Below are 19,337 nucleotides of genomic sequence, written 5' to 3' on the forward strand. Positions count from 1 at the left end.
TCACTGAATATGCAAGATAAGTCTGACTTTAAAGACTGAGAAAATCTATCCTTACATCTCCTCCCTCGCTCAAACTTCCATCTCTTCCACATCTTCTTATCCCTTTTCCTTCCATCACGTTATTTTTTATCTCTCCTTTTCTTGTCACTCCCTCTCTGCCTACACATTTCACTGTTCCCTCTTCATCTCATCTTCCCCTGCATGGCTCACTTCCTATCACATTCACTCTCATCCTCTTTTCCTCTTACTCCTAGTCTGCTTTACTTCCCTCTCCATTCATTTTTATTCATTCCCTCTCTCTCTCCCCCTTCCTTCATTGGATTAAAAAGACACACCCAGTGCAAAAACATCTCTCTCCATGGCAGAGGCCCATAGTGAGATATGAGAACTGGCATGTTGCTGACACTCACCATCTGTCCCCGAGACATAGGGACCCAAAGAGAGAGAGAGAGAGAGGAAAAGGAGAACAGGGCAGGCTTATAGGAAGCAGCCAAGACAGCCCTGATGATTTCTGCCTTTCAATTTGCATTTGTGCTTCAAGGGCAGAACTGCTGCTCTACTTACAGTATAGCGTGTGAAGCTAAGGTATGAATTCACCATTGAAGGAAGCTTCTTATTCTTCCATGTGTGGAAAATGTGAACTTATTCTGGTTGTTGTCTGCTGTTAGAGAGCCGTTAAATGCTGTATGTTGTCACTTTTAATCCAGCGATTTTAAAGATTTATTTTTGGGCTTTTTCATGCCTTTATTTGATAGAGGAAGGACAGTGGATAGACTCAGAAACAGGGAAGAGACATGTGGTAAAGGGCTATAGGCCGGATTTGAACCCCGGCTGCCCGCCTACATGGGCAGCGCCTTAAACCACTCGACCATCTGCGCTCCCAAATCCAGGGTGTTTAAACAGGTGATTAAAAGGTGTGTCTGCAGCATGGACACTGTACTACTGTCTGTAAAGGATCTCAGATACCCAGATCATGCTAGGGCACTGTGATTCAGTGCAATCTAAAAGGCAACTAGACTTGGCCAAGAATCTTGAAGACCAAGCACCTCTCATCTAACACTGCAATTTATACAGTCCATTAACAATCGCTCATAACTGATTCAGGCATTCAGATGTTCTTAAGTTGGCCAGGGCCGGCCCATGGCATAGGCCAAAATAGGCACAAAATGTTAAACAACCAGACTGCAAACTTCCCCATTAATCTCCCTCCCTGCTTTACCATCTCTCTCTCTCTTTCTTTATCTGTGCAGTCCTTACCTCCTCTGTCATGTCTATGCACCCTATAACAGCAGTTCTCAACCTTTTCAGCCTGCGACCCCCAAAATAAAGGTGACAGAGACCACTGTCCCTGAAGGTGGTTGAACACAGCCATGCACAATCAAGAATAGTCATGTGGAGAAAAGGCCATCCTTAAAGGGGGATAAAGGAGAGAGCTTTCTGGGACCCGGTCAAACTGGGGGCCCATGGAGGTCAACAAAATCATGGTCTATTGTCAAGTTAAGCTGTGATATCCTTATTCCATATTTAACCTGAAAAAATAATGAGTCTTATTAATGAAACAAATCTCTTTTTAAAATCTCTTAATGATTGTACCTTGGTCATTCAAATAGACCTTCTAGTTACAGAGTTTTACTCATTTAAAAAATGGACTGTAAATTTCGAGCACTAGCCTAATAAAAGAGGCTAGGGCTTAACAGGTTAATTTCAGTATTACTCAGACTTTTTACAGCTGCACCTTAGGAAACAGGAGGTGTCTTTATCCCATTATCAATACAGCAGAGAAGATCACCAGCTCACAGCTCCCCGGTCTGGGGGAAATCTGTTCCAGAGATGCTTCACACCCCAGTCACAACACGTTTGCCCCCCTGCCATCTGGGAAGCCTGCCGGGAGACTGTACACACCATGAGCAGACTCAAGAACAGCTTCTATCACAGGGCTGTGTCACTGCTTCACACAGCAGCAACACAGCCCCTCCCCAAACCCACTCTCTGTACCCACAGTCCAGGAGCCCATTCCCCCTCTTCTCTCCTCCATACTTTGACTTTCAGAGGATATATTTAGTACAATATTTCCATGTGCAAATCTCATCCATCTAACATTTGCCTCTAACTTTTTACCTCACAAGGGTATAACATTTGCATTTTATTTTATTTTTGTGTTTTTATACTTTGTAGCATATGGCTGACAAAAGGTTTAATATTCGTACCTCTTTTTACTTATATCAGAATCCTGAAAAGTGTGTCTGTCTGCATTTGATTGTGCTTGTGCTGTGACGATAAAGATATCTGATCCTATCTTGAAGCTTGCACAGCTCAGCATCATTTAAGAAGCAATATAACCTACAGGGACTGCTAGAGGTGGAGTGTAATGTGAAATATGTTTTGGATGGCCTATCTAATCTAACTATATGACCATAAATCTGTGATCCTCTGTCTGTCTGAACTGGCTCTGCAGATGTGATTTAATAGTCAGACACAGACAGATTTACTAAACCTTGCAAAGCAGATGCACTGGCCAGACTCCATGTCTGTCATCAGGTAAATCCATCCTGCAAAGCTCCAGTCTGACATGTTTGGGTCAGGTTTGAAAATGGATCTGACCAATCAGCATTATTTGAGGAGAATGAGGCAGTAGTTATAGGCAAGGTTAAGTCGTGCAGTAAACCAGTATTTACAGTGATAGCACTAGTGTAGTGATACGCTCAGATGTAGCTTTAGTATCATGGTAGTTTTATCAGGACTGGGCCACATTTCTTTATGAAAACAAGAACAAAGAGTCACACTGGAAGCTTCTCTTGGCATAGAAGATGTTTCCCCTCTTCTCCTGACCAGATGTGATGTAACAATCATTTAATTTAATTTTTCTTTCATTTATCCACGCTCAGTACCCCATAATGAAGAAGTAAAGGCAGATCTATGGAAATTTTGGCAAATTTATTTAAAAAAAAAACAAACTGAAATGTCACATTGACATAAGTATTCATACATTTAGCAGAAACACTGCTAATTTAGCTTTACTTTCTCCCATTTGTCTTGATCTTTGCTTAGATGTTTCTACACCTTCTTGATTGGAGGGCGGTGGTAAACTCCACTTGGGGTTTGCAGAAATTTAGCCACTCTGCCATCAAGCCCAGATCAGTGAAGGACTGCTGTAAAGTTTATCCGTTTTGAACTTTCTCCCATCTCCAACCAGGATCTTTTCAGCGCTGTCAGTGACCATCAGGTTGTTTTTTTTGTCACCTCTGTTGCTAAGGCCCTTTTCCCTCTAACTGCTCAGTTGGGCTGGACAGCCAGTGTCCTGTTTTTTTGTTTTTTTCAAACTTTCTCCATTTGGGAATCCTGGAGGCCACTGTGTGTCAGTGCAGATCCATTTCCTGGTTGAAACCAGACTCAAAAACAGAGAAAAACTCTCATTAATGAGGTGTCTTCTGTCCCCCACCCCCCTCTCTGTCCCATTAGTTTCTTGTTTAATTAATTACTTGAGGAAAAGGAAATCATGTGACCCACTGGGAAAGGTGAGCATTTCAAAATAAAGTTAAACCATTCAAGCCAACATTTACCTATTTGACTGAATGTTTGTTTGACGTTTTTTTTTTTTTTTTTTTGGCTCTGATTATTTATTTATTTATTATTCACTTACTGTTTTGTTTACACACATTAATAAATAAACCTTTCAACCAAACAATACAATCATAAATTGAAAATCTGACTCCAGCTGTGTGCATGGATAAATACCTCAAGTAGTCCAGACTTATTTATTCATATACATTTATTTCCTCCCTTGTATCAATATGGTCTGTATCATAATAAATCACTAGTATTTTTACCATTAGAATTATTTTTATTACATTGTATAGAGCAGTTGTTCTCAACTGGTGGGTCGGGACCCAAAGGTGGGTTGCAGGGCTGTTTTCAGTGGGTTGTAAACTGGTTCCTGTAAATATAAAAGTCAAATATCTGGAAGTCTTAGGTTGGCATGTGTCCCTGTTTATTTTACTCTGGTTTGGTGGTCAAGAAGTACATTTTGTGTTGTGTGAGTGTAATGGTTGGACCCAGGATGCGGAGACGAAGGAGCAGTTTTAACAGATTTTAATGTGCAGGTAAGTGGAGAAGGGAGGGGGGATTCCAAGAGTCCAAGGGAGTGTGAGAGTGTGCTGGAGCTGGCTGCGGTGATCTGGGCAGGAGGCACGTAAGGTAAGGTTGGCGAGACTCAGGCGCTGTAGAGAGCTGCAGCAGGTCTTAAATAGTGATCTTCAATGAGTGATTCGCTGCAGGTGTGATCTCTCCACAGCACCAGGGGGGCGGGGTGGATGCCTCAGGAAGAGCAGAGAAAGTTAGCAGCCAGTCACAGCCTCCGGAAACCGGAAGTTAACCAAAATAAGACAAACTATACAAAGTAAAACACCACATTTTGGTTGATATGCTGGGATCTTGACTTCAGTATCCTCTTCTCTTGGATGGAAAAATCTTCAATGAAGTTGGTTTTTCTGTAATTTTATGTTAATTTTTTGAGGATTTAATGAAAGTACCAATATTTACATAATTAAATAACGAAATATTTGAATGCATGTCACCCTAAAGTTTTGCCCTGGCTCTTTGTTCAGTCATTTGTGGGTTTTTTAATCTTAGGTCCCTAAAAAACACACACACAAATATGGGTTGTAGTTCACATTATGGAAGGAGTGGATGGTCCTATGGGTGGACCAGTTGAGAACCACTGGTATAGAGCAAATAGGAGGGCTTTTATTTTGAAATGCTCACTTTTCCCAATGGGTCACATGGTTTTCTTTTCCTCAAATATTTCATTCAAACAAAAAACCAAAATAGCAGAATAGAAAAGAACAAAATTGGAACCCTTGTTGTTTAATCTATATTTTCCCATTTTTGTGACCAGATTGAAAAAAACAGGAAATGGCTTGTTATTTAATTTATTTTCCATTTTCTGTCAAAGACAAAAAAACTGAAGAACAAGAGGTTTTGTTGGGGGGGGGGGGGGTTCGACTTCTGAGTCTTGTTTTATCCTGGAGATGGATCTGCCAGAAAACACACTGGTTACTTCTCAAAGCTAAGGAAGGATCCTGGAACTGACATTTTTGGATCTGATGCCACTGACTGCCACTGGAGGGCTGTTCCGATGTCAAGGATCCTCTACATTTTTCAAGGACTGAGTCCTTCAAACGGAGAATTTCCAAGGATGCGCATGGATCCTCCCCTCGCAGGAATTACCCACAATCCAATGTGAACTGTTTTCCTTCTCTTCAAAAAAAAAGAAAACATAAATCGCACAGTATCAAAGGTAATCTGGGTCCTTGAGTGTCCATACACTTTTATATGTCCTGTTTCCACCATAGCGCCACATATATGATTATATTATAATAACATTTATGATTATATGATGAATATGATTTTATGATAATGTCAGTATAAATTATGGTTGTATGATGATATGAAAGCATGTGCTGGGTAAACGTTTTTGTTAGTGCGCCTTCCTTTTTGATTTCTGCTGCCTCAGCGTATGGACGCTTCCTATGACGTTATCACGTACACTCGCTAGCCTGTTCCAAATGTGTGTTCAAGAGTTACCAGGGAGGACTCTGGCCTTGCCTCTGAAGGACCTGACTCGGGAGGAAGGGACTTGGTTGGAGAAACAGCTACTGACCACTGTGGTCCTGAGAATCTTCAGTGCAGCAAAACATTTTTGTAATCCTCCCCAGATCTGTGCCTGTCAACAATCCTGTCTCTGAGCTCTGCTGGCAGTTCTTTTGACCTCATGGCCTGGTTTTTGCTCTGATATGCATCGTCAGCTGTGAGGCCTTCTAGAGGTGTGTTTCCCTTTCCAAATCATGTCCAATCAATTTAATTTAGCACAGGTGGACTCCAGTCATCAGAGACATCTAAGCAAAGATCCAGAGAAATGGGAGGACCTGAGCTAAAAATCAAGTGTTGTTGCAAAGAGTCTGAATACATGTCAGTGTGGTATTTCAGTTTTTTTATGTTTAATATATTTGCTTTTTAAATTCTGTTTTCTCTTTGTCATGATGGAGTGTATATAAATAAGATTAAAATGTTTTTTGACGGTAGCATCAGGCTGCAACATTGAAAAAAAGTGAAGGAGGTCTGAATACGCTGAGAATGCACTGTAAGCATAATTGTCTCCAAATTTGCTAAAAGCTTTTTGGCACAGCATAGAAACTGTGCTGCCACATTTAACTGTTGCAGCAGTTTCAGTGCACACCAGAGGGCAGTGCTGAGATGAGAATCATGGTAATCATATCACTTAACAAAGAGACTTCTGGAGAGCCAGGTGTTCAGGCACTCTCACTTATTTAATGAGCAGGCAGAAGTTGTTTGTGTGTGTGGACAGGAGTGGAGGGAAGGATGGAGAGAAAATGTACTTCCACTGGCTTGTTGTTGTTGGGAACACCACAGAGATGTCAGAGGGTGTTCGTCTGCTACTATATCACCAGAAGATGTGTGAATTCTAAATGTTTAACAAATGTAGAGAACATGAATAGTTCAGCTTTCTCTGCTGCATTCACAGCCCTTCTCAAGTTGAGGAAGACATTGACACAAAGAAACACACAAGAACTTCACACACACACTGGTCCCAGTTATAAACATCAGCTTCATCAGCTGTTCTAGCTCATTTAAAAACAAACCATGTAGTGTTTGTTTACAGTGTGAATGCAACTGATGCTGCAACAGAAAACTAGTTGACTCGTCTTACTCCAGCAGCTATTAGTGGTAGCAACAGTGGTAGTGACACAGCTACTCAGCAATTTAGATAAAAATAATAATAATAATATCGTGGACAGCACTGAAGGGCCCTCACACCCCAGTGCATGTCGCAGTTTTGCAACTTGCAAGATTTATTGATTACATCAACACACGTGTGTTGGATCAGTAGCATTGGTGCTAGCATCCTGTGTCAAACAATCATCAGAGTCTGTTGTTCAATATATTTTCATACTTGTTCATTTTTAGCACCTTTTCATAATGTTTATGTTTAATGTTTGTACATTAAACCCATTTTTTGCCACTTTAAGACAAGTTTTTCCACTTTTAACCCATTTTGCCACTTTTGAACAGCTTTTCACCATTTATATTGCCTTTAATTATACTTTAAGCAAATTGTTTACCATTTTAAAAACATTTTTTTCCACTGTCAATCCATTTTTGCCACTTTTTTTTCCCTTCTTAGCCCATATTTGCAGCTTAATCCATTTTTTAACCACTTTTAACTAATTCTATGCCACTGTTTTAACTACTTTTCACCACTTTTTTCGACCAATTTTTCCATTTTTAATCCATTGTTTCCCATTTTTGCCTTTCTTTTGCAATGTTTTTTTTTTCCCTCCTTAAAGCTGTCTCAATTTCTTCTACTTTATTTTCTCATATCCTGGCTTTGTGCACATCATGGCTCAGCTATGAAGTCAGACATTACTTTTCAAATCCTTTAGTTCTATTGCCCATCCACATTGTTAACATTACCAAAACCAAAAAGGTAAATCTGTTTTAAAAAAAAATAGGTTTACATTTTGAAAAGGGGGGAATATTATGCTGCAGCATAAATACATAAACTTTATTTATTTATTTATTTATTTATTTTTGTTCCACTGGTAAGAGTGGTTGTTATTCAGGTTTCACAGATTAACATTTTTTGATTTTGCCTCCCTCTATGGGCCCAAAGCCAGATGGGGGCCCCAGAAAGCTCTTTCCTTTATCCCTCCTTTTGGACAGCCTTGACTTCAGGATATTCTCAGTACTGTTGAGACTGAAAGAGAGAGCAGCATTCCACTAAAGAAGTGTAAATAAAGCTGAGACAAACTTCACCAATCTGTAGAAATGTTTGCAGGGAAAATAAAGTTTACTGCTCAACAAGTCTGGAAGAGAAATGTTTGGGGAGACATCACAGGTTGTCTTCACAGCTGTAGCTGGAGGTGAGATAGTACTTGTTCACTTCCTGTCAACAGCAGTACGCTAGCTAATACTAACCTCAGGGCCAAGAGTGTTTACTGTTGCACAGAAACACAAAACACAGCGAGTGCTGCTGTCTTCTCTCCTTCACGGGCTGTTGCGGTCCATCTGACAGGGCACAGATGTAGTCATGTGATTCCTAATATCAAATATGTTTGATGTTATCAGGGCAGCTCCAGTGACATGCAACCCACAGCGAGGCTTAAGGCTGGATCTGTTGAGCCTTCACATTACCAGATAGTGCTGGCCAACTATTGGAAAAAAAAAACCTGAACAGATTTGTGCACTAATTTGACCTGAGGGAGAAATAAGGTGCAAATCAACCCAAAACTCCTGTAGTCTATCCCAAGCCTTCGATAACGAGGATCAGAGAAAAAGAAAGAGAAAGAGTTAGTGTGGCAGAGAGGCACAGCAGTAACAATAACAATAAAACCTGTAAATATTATAGAAATATGACTAATGATAGCAAAACAGTAATAATAAAAAGCTGAATAATAGCAAAATAATAATGATAATAGAAATATGACCAATAACAGCAAAAGAACAATAATAATAATAATAGCAACAGAAATATGACTAATGATAGCAAAACAATAACGATAATAATGTTTTCAACATAATTAAATAACAGATTGGAATCATTTAACTGTGAGACAGACAACATAGACTCTCTCTAACCCTCTTACAAAGTTTTCCAGAAGCTTCCTACAGTCACTGAAGTTTTCTTATCTGAGTTCAGTTCCTTTCTATGAACACCTGGGGGCACTCTTACCCACATTTTGATACTGACATGCCAGGGCAAATGTAAACACTATACAGCCTTCATTATTATATTTGCATAAGCTTCTTTTTTCTTAAGTGGAAAGCTAGCATCCAACACATAGATTTAACTCACAATAACGATATATCTGTATTCTTTTTTTTTTTCATCTCATAGCAAAGCTGAACTTCAGCATAAAGGCGCATTCAGTCCTCCAATGTCCTGTAGATCAGTGGTTCTCAACCTTGGGGTCGGGACCCCATTGGGGATCGCGAGACACTGAAAGGGGGTCTCCAGATGCCTTAAAAAAAACCAAAGAATATTTTTTAAATATCACTATTGCCACTTTACACCAATTTGACCAATTCTAACCCTTTTCAACAATATTAATCATCAATGTTGCCAATTTTAGCACATTTTTGCCACTTAAAACCCATTTGTGTTGATTTCATACCCTCTCCATCACTTTTTTTTTGCCTGTTTTTGTCACTTCTAAACAAATTCTTGCCACTTTCTGCCTATTGTTGCCCCATTATTGCCACTATTAACCACTTTTTACACCCCTTTTTTGCCCATTTTAACCACAGTTAACCTATTTTTGCCTATTTTGTTTATATCAATTTTTCATCCCAGTCCACCTACTTTCCCTCAATTTTTTGCACTTTACAGCCAATTTCTAATCCACTTTTACCACTTTTTGTGCCCATTCTTGCCAATTTAATCCATTTTTGGCCACTTTTATCAAATTTTTGCCACTTTTAACTTTCAATTTGTTCTTTAAAAATCCAGTTTCAACACCTTTTCCACCATTTTTGCCATTATTCACTAACTTAAGCAACATCATTTACCCATTTTAAATGTTTTTAACAAAAGTTATTTCATTGTAAGCTTAACTTTCCAATGGACCATGATTTTGCTGGCCCCCCAGTTTGGCTGGATCCCAAAAACTGTCCCCTTTATCCCCCCTTATGGACAGCCTTGTCTCCACATGACTATTCTTGAATGTGCATGGCTGTGTTCAACCACCTTCAGGTACAGTGGGGGTCCCCGGCCTCTGGCACCTATATTTTTGGGGTCCCGGGCTGAAAAGGTTGAGAACCACTGCTGTAGATGATAGTTGACTTTCAGTTATTTAATAGTTATTTAATAGCTAATAGTCTGAGTCTTTAAGTCTTTTTGTAGAGCCCACCTCACTTTAACAAGGCATATTAATTAGAATACATGCTAATCACAGAGAGAAAGACCAGCGAAGAAGATGGACCTCACAAGGCCATAAAACAGGGCCCCCTTAGCTGGCTATCCAAGCAAAATCTGTTATTTTATGCAAATCCATGCTTTTTAATGCATTTTTGAGTAATAATTTCCCCCACATCAATGAGCAATATGTTTACTATGGACAGATTAGAATTATATTTGTATTTTTCCCCCTCACAATAGATTATGTGTTTCTCAGCCCATTTCCCAAAAAGCACAATATACCGTATTAGCCTTCTAACCCCCATATGAGGAAAATGTTTACAATAGTGCAGATGTTTTTTTTTTTCACCACTTTTGGTTCTCCATGTACCTATCCTCAGTTAACAAAAACCCTTCATCTTCCCTATTTTCTTCTCCTTCATCATCCTCACCCTGCTCTTCATCCCTTCTTTCCTCTCCTTCATCATCCTCACCCTGCACTTCATCCCTTCTTTCCTCTCCTTCATCATCCTCATCTTGCTCTATATCCCTTCTTTCCTTCTTTCCTCTCCTTCATCATCCTCACCTTGTTCTTCATCCCTTCTTTCCTCTCCTTCATCATCCTCATCTTGCTCTATATCCCTTCTTTCCTCTCCTTCATCATCCTCACCTTGCTCTTCACCCCTTCTTTCCTCTCCTTCATCATCCTCATCTTGCTCTCTATCCCTTCTTTCCTCTCCTTCATCATCCTCACCTTGCACTTCATCCCTTCTTTCCTCTCCTTCATCATCCTCATCTTGCTCTTCACCCGTTCTTTCCTCTCCTCCGTCATCCTCATCTTGCTCTCTATCCCTTCTTTCCTCTCCTTCATCATCCTCATCTTGCTCTTCATCCCTTCTTTCCTCTCCTTCATCATCCTCACCTTGCTCTTCATCCCTTCTTTCCTCTCCTCCATCATCCTCACCTTGCTCTTCACCCCTTCTTTCCTCTCCTTCATCATCCTCATCTTGTTCTCTATCCCTTCTTTCCTCTCCTTCATCATCCTCATCTTGCTCTTCATCCCTTCTTTCCTCTCCTTCATCCTCCTCATCTTGCTCTTCATCCCTTCTTTCCTCTCCTCCATCATCCTCACCTTGCTCTTCACCCCTTCTTTCCTCTCCTTCATCATCCTCATCTTGTTCTCTATCCCTTCTTTCCTCTCCTTCATCCTCCTCATCTTGCTCTTCACCCCTTCTTTCCTCTCCTTCATCATCCTCATCTTGCTCTTTATCCCTTCTTTCCTCTCCTTCATCGTCCTCATCTTGCTCTTTATCCCTTCTTTCCTTCTTTCCTCTCCTTCATCATCCTCATCTTGCTCTTTATCCCTTCTTTCCTCTCCTTCATCCTCCTCATCTTGCTCTTCACCCCTCTTTTCCTCTCCTTCATCATCCTCACCTTGCACTTCATCCCTTCTTTCCTCTCCTTCATCATCCTCATCTTGCTCTTCATCCCTTCTTTCCTCTCCTTCATCGTCCTCATCTTGCTCTTTATCCCTTCTTTCCTCTCCTTCATCCTCCTCACCTTGCTCTTCACCCCTTCTTTCCTCTCCTTCATCATCCTCATCTTGCTCTATATCCCTTCTTTCCTCTCCTTTATCATCCTCATCTTGCTCTTCATCCCTTCTTTCCTCTCCTTCATCACTCTCATCTTGCTCTTCACCCCTTCTTTCCTCTCCTTCATCGTCCTCATCTTGCTCTTCATCCCCACTGTCCTCTCCTTCATCATCCTCATCTTGTCTTCTATCTCTGCTTTCTTCTCCATCCTCCACATCTTCTTCCTTCCTATCTTCCACAAGAACAGGACCTTCTGCAAGCATGAAGTATGCACTCTTTCTTTGTCAAAGCTTATCATACAATAAAACAGGCTATTGAGGCACCTCTGACCAACAAAAATCTCAAGGCACACCATTTCCATATCAATAAAAAAAAGCCTCTTAAAAACCTGTAAAAGTAACTCATATGACTGTATAGTTGTAATAAAAAAACTTGCTTTAAGGCATATCGATGTGCCTTGCCACACCATGTGAGAACCACAGCTCTATGGTGCTAATTACAGCAAAAATAATACATAGAAGAAAAAACGCCCCATTTTGTATTTTTTGATCACCTGTTGACCCAAAACCTTTCAAAAACTGTCCAGAGAAAAATATTGCAAATGCAATAATCATTCAAAATAGACAGGAGAGAAGTGCAGAATCAGCTGTTCACAGTGAGCCTCTCTCTGCCTCTCTCTGATAGCTCAGTCTCAATCTTCAGTACCATGGACAGCTCCACATTAATACTCATTTAGCCCAAATGTTTAGAATCTAAAAGCTTTAAAAAAAATGCACCAACCATCTACAAACTTCGTAGGATCACTCTAATCTACTCTTTTACCGTTACACTCATCAATCCTCCAATTCAGAGATTCTAGACCTTTTCAGCTAGCAACCCACAAAACAAAGGTAAGAGAGACTGTACCTGAAGGTGGTTGAACACAGCCATACCAATTCAAGAAAAGTCAATGTGCAGAGGATAATGGGGAAAGCTTTCAGCCAAACTGGGGGGCCATGTAGCCAGCAAAATCATTGTCCATTGTAAAGTTAAGTTGTGATGGCCATATTTAACTTTTACCTTAATAAAAAATGCCATCTTAAAAAAAACATAAATCCCTTTTCTTAAAAACAGAATCAAAATGGATTAAAATGGCAAAACTACCAGAAAATGAGGTAAAATTGGATTTTAGAAGAAGCTAAACCAGACCAAAAGTGGAAGAAAACAGACAAACAAAAGTGGATGAAGGGGTTCACAGTGGCAATATTGGCTTAAAAGTGGAAGAAAAAGGGTAAGGGAAGGGTAAATGGGATTAAAAAGTGTTGAAATGGGTTAAAAATGGCAAAATTGTGTCAAAAAGGTGGTGAAATAGGATTTAAAAAAATGGCAAAAATGTGTTAACTGATGAAACAAAATAGCCAGAGAGCGGCAGAAAGGGGTTAAACTGGTTAAAATTCAACATGACAAATACTAAAAACACTGAATGAATGAAGGAAAGTAAAATCTTTGAAAAAGGGGTAAAAGAGGTTAAATAGAAGGAATGTTGAATAAACGGAGGCAACAGTAGACAAAGAAAGGGAAGAATTGGGATTTAAGTGGCAAAAATAGGCAGAAAAATGGTCAAAAAGCTTTTGAAGCTAGGATTCAGCGCATTCAGCGCTGCAGCCCGGTTAAGGGATGTTGATTTGACGCAGTTATGTACTGGTCAATAGCCTGTCCATCTTGTCTGCCTTTTTCCCAATGCCTTATTCAATACCTCGTTTCCATGTCATCAAATGATCATGGAATTCACACTCAACATGTCCAGAGCAAGTTTCCACATCCTTGTGCCCACACGCACAAGGATGTGCGTGTGGGCAACAATCCCCCTCACCTCATCTGACAAAGTCACATACATTTCCAGGCCAATCGTTCAAAGGAAGCCATATGAAGTACCGCTATCTGTCCACTGGCTCACAATCAGAATGTGACTGGCTTCTGCTGAAATGGCATGTTCAAGGTCTCTGGCCATGACATTGTTGACAACACAGAAAGAATACTTTTGCCAAATCCAAGCCGCTCAACCACTGACCACAAATGCTGAGGATGTCCTTCGTCTGAGCTCTGATTTTTCCTGGACAAATGAAAACATTGGAATTTTCACCCATTGCTGGCTCCCTAATGGTCTAGTGGCTAGGATTCAGCGCTTTCACCGCTGTGGCCCGGGTTTGATTCCCGGTTAGGGAATGCTGATTTGACGCAGTTATGTACTGGTCAACAGCCTGTCCATCTTGTCTGCCTTTGTCCCAATGCCTTATTCAACATCAAATGATCATGGAATCCACACTCAGCATGTCCAGAGCAAGTTTCTCCTGAGTGGCCCACAGTTTATAGCATAGAAGCTTCAGTCAAAGACCTGGCCAAGAGTGGTCAACAGAAACAAGCAAATGCTTGCACAAATTCAAATAGGTCCATAACTCCCCTTACATAACAGCTGTAAGAAAGCTTTCCAGTTCCCAGGCAGACTGTATTGCCATGTTGTAAGAACATGGTTTGATGCTTTTGAGCTTCCACTGAGGCAGGAATGATCACTAGTGTTGCAGAAGTTGGTCAACAGCTCAACATCAAGCTTCAGTTGAATCTTCCAGGATTTTCCAACAAATCTGAAATGCTTCAGCAGTGTTGTTGGCAAAATGGTTTATATGTTTACAGCAAGAGTCGGTTCACTCATGTTTCCAGAAACCACTGTCTCCCTGATGGTCTAGTGGCTAGGATTCGGCGCTCTCACTGCCATGCCCGGTTCGATTCGGTCAGGAATGTGCTTTCAATACAAGGATGTGCGTGTGGGCAACAATCCCCTCACCTCATCTGACAAAGTCACATACATTTCCAGGCCAATCATTCAAAGGAAGCCATATAAAGTACCGCTATCTGTCCACTGGCTCACAATCAGAATGTGACTGGCTTCTGCTGAAATGGCATGTTCAAGGTCTCTGGCCATGACATTGTTGACAACACAGAAAGACTACTTTTGCCAAATCCAAGCCGCTCAACCACTGACCACAAATGCTGAGGATGTCCTTCGTCTGAGCTCTGATTTTTCCTGGACAAATGAAAACATTGGCATTTTCACCCATTGCTGGCTCCCTAATGGTCTAGTGGCTAGGATTCAGCCCTTCACCGCTGTGGCCCGGGTTCGATTCCCGGTTAGGGAAAGCTGATTTGACGCAGTTATGTACTGGTCAACAGCCTGTCCATCTTGTCTGCCTTTGTCCCAATGCCTTATTCAACACCTCATTTCCATGTCATCAAATGATCATGGAATTCACACTCAACATGTCCAGAGCAAGTTACTCCTGAGTGGCCCACAGTTTGAAGCATAGAAGCTTCAGTCAAAGTACTGGCCAAGAGTGGTCAACAGAAACAAGCAAATGCTTGCACAAATTCAAATAGGTCCATAACTCCCCTTACATAACAGCTGTAAGAAAGCTTTCCAGTTCCCAGGCAGACTGTATTGCCATGTTGTAAGAACATGGTTTGATGCTTTTGAGCTTCCACTGAGGCAGGAATGATCACTAGTGTTGCAGAAGTTGGTCAACAGCTCAACATCAAGCTTCAGTTGAATCTTCCAGGATTTTCCAACAAATCTGAAATGCTTCAGCAGTGTTGTTGGCAAAATGGTTTATATGTTTACAACAAGAGTCGGTTCACTCATGTTTCCAGAAACCACTGTCTCCCTGATGGTCTAGTGGCTAGGATTCGGCGCTCTCACCGCCGCGGCCCGGGTTCGATTCCCGGTCAGGGAATGTGTTTTCAATACAAGGATGTGCGTGTGGGCAACAATCCCCCTCACCTCATCTGACAAAGTCACATACATTTCCAGGCCAATCATTCAAAGGAAGCCATATGAAGTACCGCTGTCTGTCCACTGGCTCACAATCAGAATGTGACTGGCTTCTGCTGAAATGGCATGTTCAAGGTCTCTGGCCATGACATTGTTGACAACACAGAAAGACTACTTTTGCCAAATCCAAGCGGCTCAACCACTGACCACAAATGCTGAGGATGTCCTTCGTCTGAGCTCTGATTTTTCCTGGACAAATGAAAACATTGGCATTGTCACCCGTTGCTGGCTCCCTAATGGTCTAGTGGCTAGGATTCAGCGCTTTCACCGCTATGGCCCGGGTTCGATTCCCGGTTAGGGAATGCTGATTTGATGCAGCTATGTACTGGTCAACAGCCTGTCCATCTTGTCTGCCTTTGTCCTAATGCCTTATTCAACACCTCATTTCCATGTCATCAAATGATCATGGAATTCACACTCAACATGTCCAGAGCAAGTTTCTCCTGAGTGGCCCACAGTTTATAGCATAGAAGCTTCAGTCAAAGACCTGGCCAAGAGTGGTCAACAGAAACAAGCAAATGCTTGCACAAATTCAAATAGGTCCATAACTCCCCTTACATAACAGCTGTAAGAAAGCTTTCCAGTTCCCAGGCAGACTGTATTGCCATGTTGTAAGAACATGGTTTGATGCTTTTGAGCTTCCACTGAGGCAGGAATGATCACTAGTGTTGCAGAAGTTGGTCAACAGCTCAACATCAAGCTTCAGTTGAATCTTCCAGGATTTTCCAACAAATCTGAAATGCTTCAGCAGTGTTGTTGGCAAAATGGTTTATATGTTTACAACAAGAGTCGGTTCACTCATGTTTCCAGAAACCACTGTCTCCCTGATGGTCTAGTGGCTAGGATTCGGCGCTCTCACCGCCGCGGCCCGGGTTCGATTCCCGGTCAGGGAATGTGTTTTCAATACAAGGATGTGCGTGTGGGCAACAATCCCCCTCACCTCATCTGACAAAGTCACATACATTTCCAGGCCAATCATTCAAAGGAAGCCATATAAAGTACCGCTATCTGTCCACTGGCTCACAATCAGAATGTGACTGGCTTCTGCTGAAATGGCATGTTCAAGGTCTCTGGCCATGACATTGTTGACAACACAGAAAGAACACTTTTGCCAAATCCAAGCCGCTCAACCACTGACCACAAATGCTGAGGATGTCCTTCGTCTGAGCTCTGATTTTTCCTGGACAAATGAAAACATTGGAATTTTCACCCATTGCTGGCTCCCTAATGGTCTAGTGGCTAGGATTAAGCGCTTTCACCGCTGTGGCCCGGGTTTAATTCCCGGTTAGGGAATGCTGATTTGACGCTATGTTCTGGTCAACAGCCTGTCCATCTTGTCTGCCTTTGTCCCAATGCCTTATTCAACACCTCATTTCCATGTCATCAAATGATCATGGAATTCACACTCAACATGTCCAGAGCAAGTTTCTCCTGAGTGGCCCACAGTTTATAGCATAGAAGCTTCAGTCAAAGACCTGGCCAAGAGTGGTCAACAGAAACAAGCAAATGCTTGCACAAATTCAAATAGGTCCATAACTCCCCTTACATAACAGCTGTAAGAAAGCTTTCCAGTTCCCAGGCAGACTGTATTGCCATGTTGTAAGAACATGGTTTGATGCTTTTGAGCTTCCACTGAGGCAGGAATGATCACTAGTGTTGCAGAAGTTGGTCAACAGCTCAACATCAAGCTTCAGTTGAATCTTCCAGGATTTTCCAACAAATCTGAAATGCTTCAGCAGTGTTGTTGGCAAAATGGTTTATATGTTTACAACAAGAGTCGGTTCACTCATGTTTCCAGAAACCACTGTCTCCCTGATGGTCTAGTGGCTAGGATTCGGCGCTCTCACCGCCGCGGCCCGGGTTCGATTCCCGGTCAGGGAATGTGTTTTCAATACAAGGATGTGCGTGTGGGCAACAATCCCCCTCACCTCATCTGACAAAGTCACATACATTTCCAGGCCAATCATTCAAAGGAAGCCATATGAAGTACCGCTGTCTGTCCACTGGCTCACAATCAGAATGTGACTGGCTTCTGCTGAAATGGCATGTTCAAGGTCTCTGTCTATGACATTGTTGACAACACAGAAAGACTACTTTTGCCAAATCCAAGCGGCTCAACCACTGACCACAAATGCTGAGGATGTCCTTCGTCTGAGCTCTGATTTTTCCTGGACAAATGAAAACATTGGCATTTTCACCCATTGCTGGCTCCCTAATGGTCTAGTGGCTAGGATTTTGCGTTTTCACCACTGCGGCCCAGGTTCAATTCCCGGTTAGGGAATGCTGATTTGATGCAGCTATGTACTGGTCAATAGCCTGTCCATCTTGTCTGCCGTTGTCCTAATGCCTTATTCAACACCTCATTTCCATGTCATCAAATGATCATGGAATTCACACTCAACATGTCCAGAGCAAGTTTCTCCTGAGTGGCCCACAGTTTATAGCATAGAAGCTTCAGTCAAAGACCTGGCCAAGAGTGGTCAACAGAAACAAGCAAATGCTTGCACAAATTCAAATAGGTCCATAACTCCCCTTACATAACAGCTGTAAGAAAGCTTTCCAGTTCCCAGGCAGACTGTATTGCCATGTTGTAAGAACATGGTTTGATGCTTTTGAGCTTCCACTGAGGCAGGAATGATCACTAGTGTTGCAGAAGTTGGTCAACAGCTCAACATCAAGCTTCAGTTGAATCTTCCAGGATTTTCCAACAAATCTGAAATGCTTCAGCAGTGTTGTTGGCAAAATGGTTTATATGTTTACAGCAAGAGTCGGTTCACTCATGTTTCCAGAAACCACTGTCTCCCTGATGGTCTAGTGGCTAGGATTCGGCGCTCTCACCGCCGCGGCCCGGGTTCGATTCCCGGTCAGGGAATGTGTTTTCAATACAAGGATGTGCGTGTGGGCAACAATCCCCCTCACCTCATCTGACAAAGTCACTTACCTTTCTGGACCTCTCATTTCAAAGGAAGCCATATAAAGTACCGCTATCTGTCCACTGGCTCACAATCAGAATGTGACTGGCTTCTGCTGAAATGGCATGTTCAAGGTCTCTGGCCATGACATTGTTGACAACACAGAAAGACTACTTTTGCCAAATCCAAGCCGCTCAACCACTGACCACAAATGCTGAGGATGTCCTTCGTCTGAGCTCTGATTTTTCCTGGACAAATGAAAACATTGGAATTTTCACCCATTGCTGGCTCCCTAATGGTCTAGTGGCTAGGATTCAGCGCTTTCACCGCTGTGGCCCGGGTTCGATTCCCGGTCAGGGAATGTGTTTTCAATACAAGGATGTGCGTGTGGGCAACAATCCCCCTCACCTCATCTGACAAAGTCACTTACCTTTCTGGGCCTCTCATTTCAAAGGAAGCCATATAAAGTACCGCTATCTGTCCACTGGCTCACAATCAGAATGTGACTGGCTTCTGCTGAAATGGCATGTTCAAGGTCTCTGGCCATGACATTGTTGACAACACAGAAAGACTACTTTTGCCAAATCCAAGCCGCTCAACCACTGACCACAAATGCTGAGGATGTCCTTCGTCTGAGCTCTGATTTTTCCTGGACAAATGAAAACATTGGCATTGTCACCCGTTGCTGGCTCCCTAATGGTCTAGTGGCTAGGATTCAGCGCTTTCACCGCTGTGGCCCGGGTTCGATTCCCGGTTAGGGAATGCTGATTTGACGCAGTTATGTACTGGTCAACAGCCTGTCCATCTTGTCTGCCTTTGTCCCAATGCCTTATTCAACACCTCATTTCCATGTCATCAAATGATCATGGAATTCACACTCAACATGTCCAGAGCAAGTTTCTCCTGAGTGGCCCACAGTTTGAAGCATAGAAGCTTCAGTCAAAGTACTGGCCAAGAGTGGTCAACAGAAACAAGCAAATGCTTGCACAAATTCAAATAGGTCCATAACTCCCCTTACATAACAGCTGTAAGAAAGCTTTCCAGTTCCCAGGCAGACT

The 19,337-nt window shown here is 42.0% G+C and overlaps 9 non-coding genes across 9 annotated transcripts; all 9 read left to right on the plus strand.

Annotated features, from left to right (window-relative positions):
* Positions 1-13,638: 13,638 nt before the first annotated feature.
* trnae-uuc lies at positions 13,639-13,710 on the plus strand. Its single transcript has one exon. It is a non-coding gene; the product is annotated as a tRNA-Glu (tRNA).
* A 1,487-nt stretch (positions 13,711-15,197) lies between these two features.
* Positions 15,198-15,269, plus strand: trnae-cuc. The gene has a single exon. It is a non-coding gene; the product is annotated as a tRNA-Glu (tRNA).
* Positions 15,270-15,597: 328 nt separating this feature from the next.
* Positions 15,598-15,669, plus strand: trnae-uuc. Its single transcript has one exon. It is a non-coding gene; the product is annotated as a tRNA-Glu (tRNA).
* Positions 15,670-16,188: 519 nt separating this feature from the next.
* On the plus strand, positions 16,189-16,260 carry trnae-cuc. The gene has a single exon. It is a non-coding gene; the product is annotated as a tRNA-Glu (tRNA).
* Positions 16,261-16,588: 328 nt separating this feature from the next.
* Positions 16,589-16,660, plus strand: trnae-uuc. The gene has a single exon. It is a non-coding gene; the product is annotated as a tRNA-Glu (tRNA).
* A 516-nt stretch (positions 16,661-17,176) lies between these two features.
* On the plus strand, positions 17,177-17,248 carry trnae-cuc. Its single transcript has one exon. It is a non-coding gene; the product is annotated as a tRNA-Glu (tRNA).
* A 919-nt stretch (positions 17,249-18,167) lies between these two features.
* trnae-cuc lies at positions 18,168-18,239 on the plus strand. The gene has a single exon. It is a non-coding gene; the product is annotated as a tRNA-Glu (tRNA).
* Positions 18,240-18,568: 329 nt separating this feature from the next.
* trnae-uuc lies at positions 18,569-18,640 on the plus strand. Its single transcript has one exon. It is a non-coding gene; the product is annotated as a tRNA-Glu (tRNA).
* A 329-nt stretch (positions 18,641-18,969) lies between these two features.
* Positions 18,970-19,041, plus strand: trnae-uuc. Its single transcript has one exon. It is a non-coding gene; the product is annotated as a tRNA-Glu (tRNA).
* Positions 19,042-19,337: the final 296 nt, after the last annotated feature.

This window comes from Cheilinus undulatus, linkage group 7 (genome assembly GCF_018320785.1).
Source record: "Cheilinus undulatus linkage group 7, ASM1832078v1, whole genome shotgun sequence".
NCBI classification, from domain to species: Eukaryota; Metazoa; Chordata; class Actinopteri; order Labriformes; family Labridae; genus Cheilinus; species Cheilinus undulatus.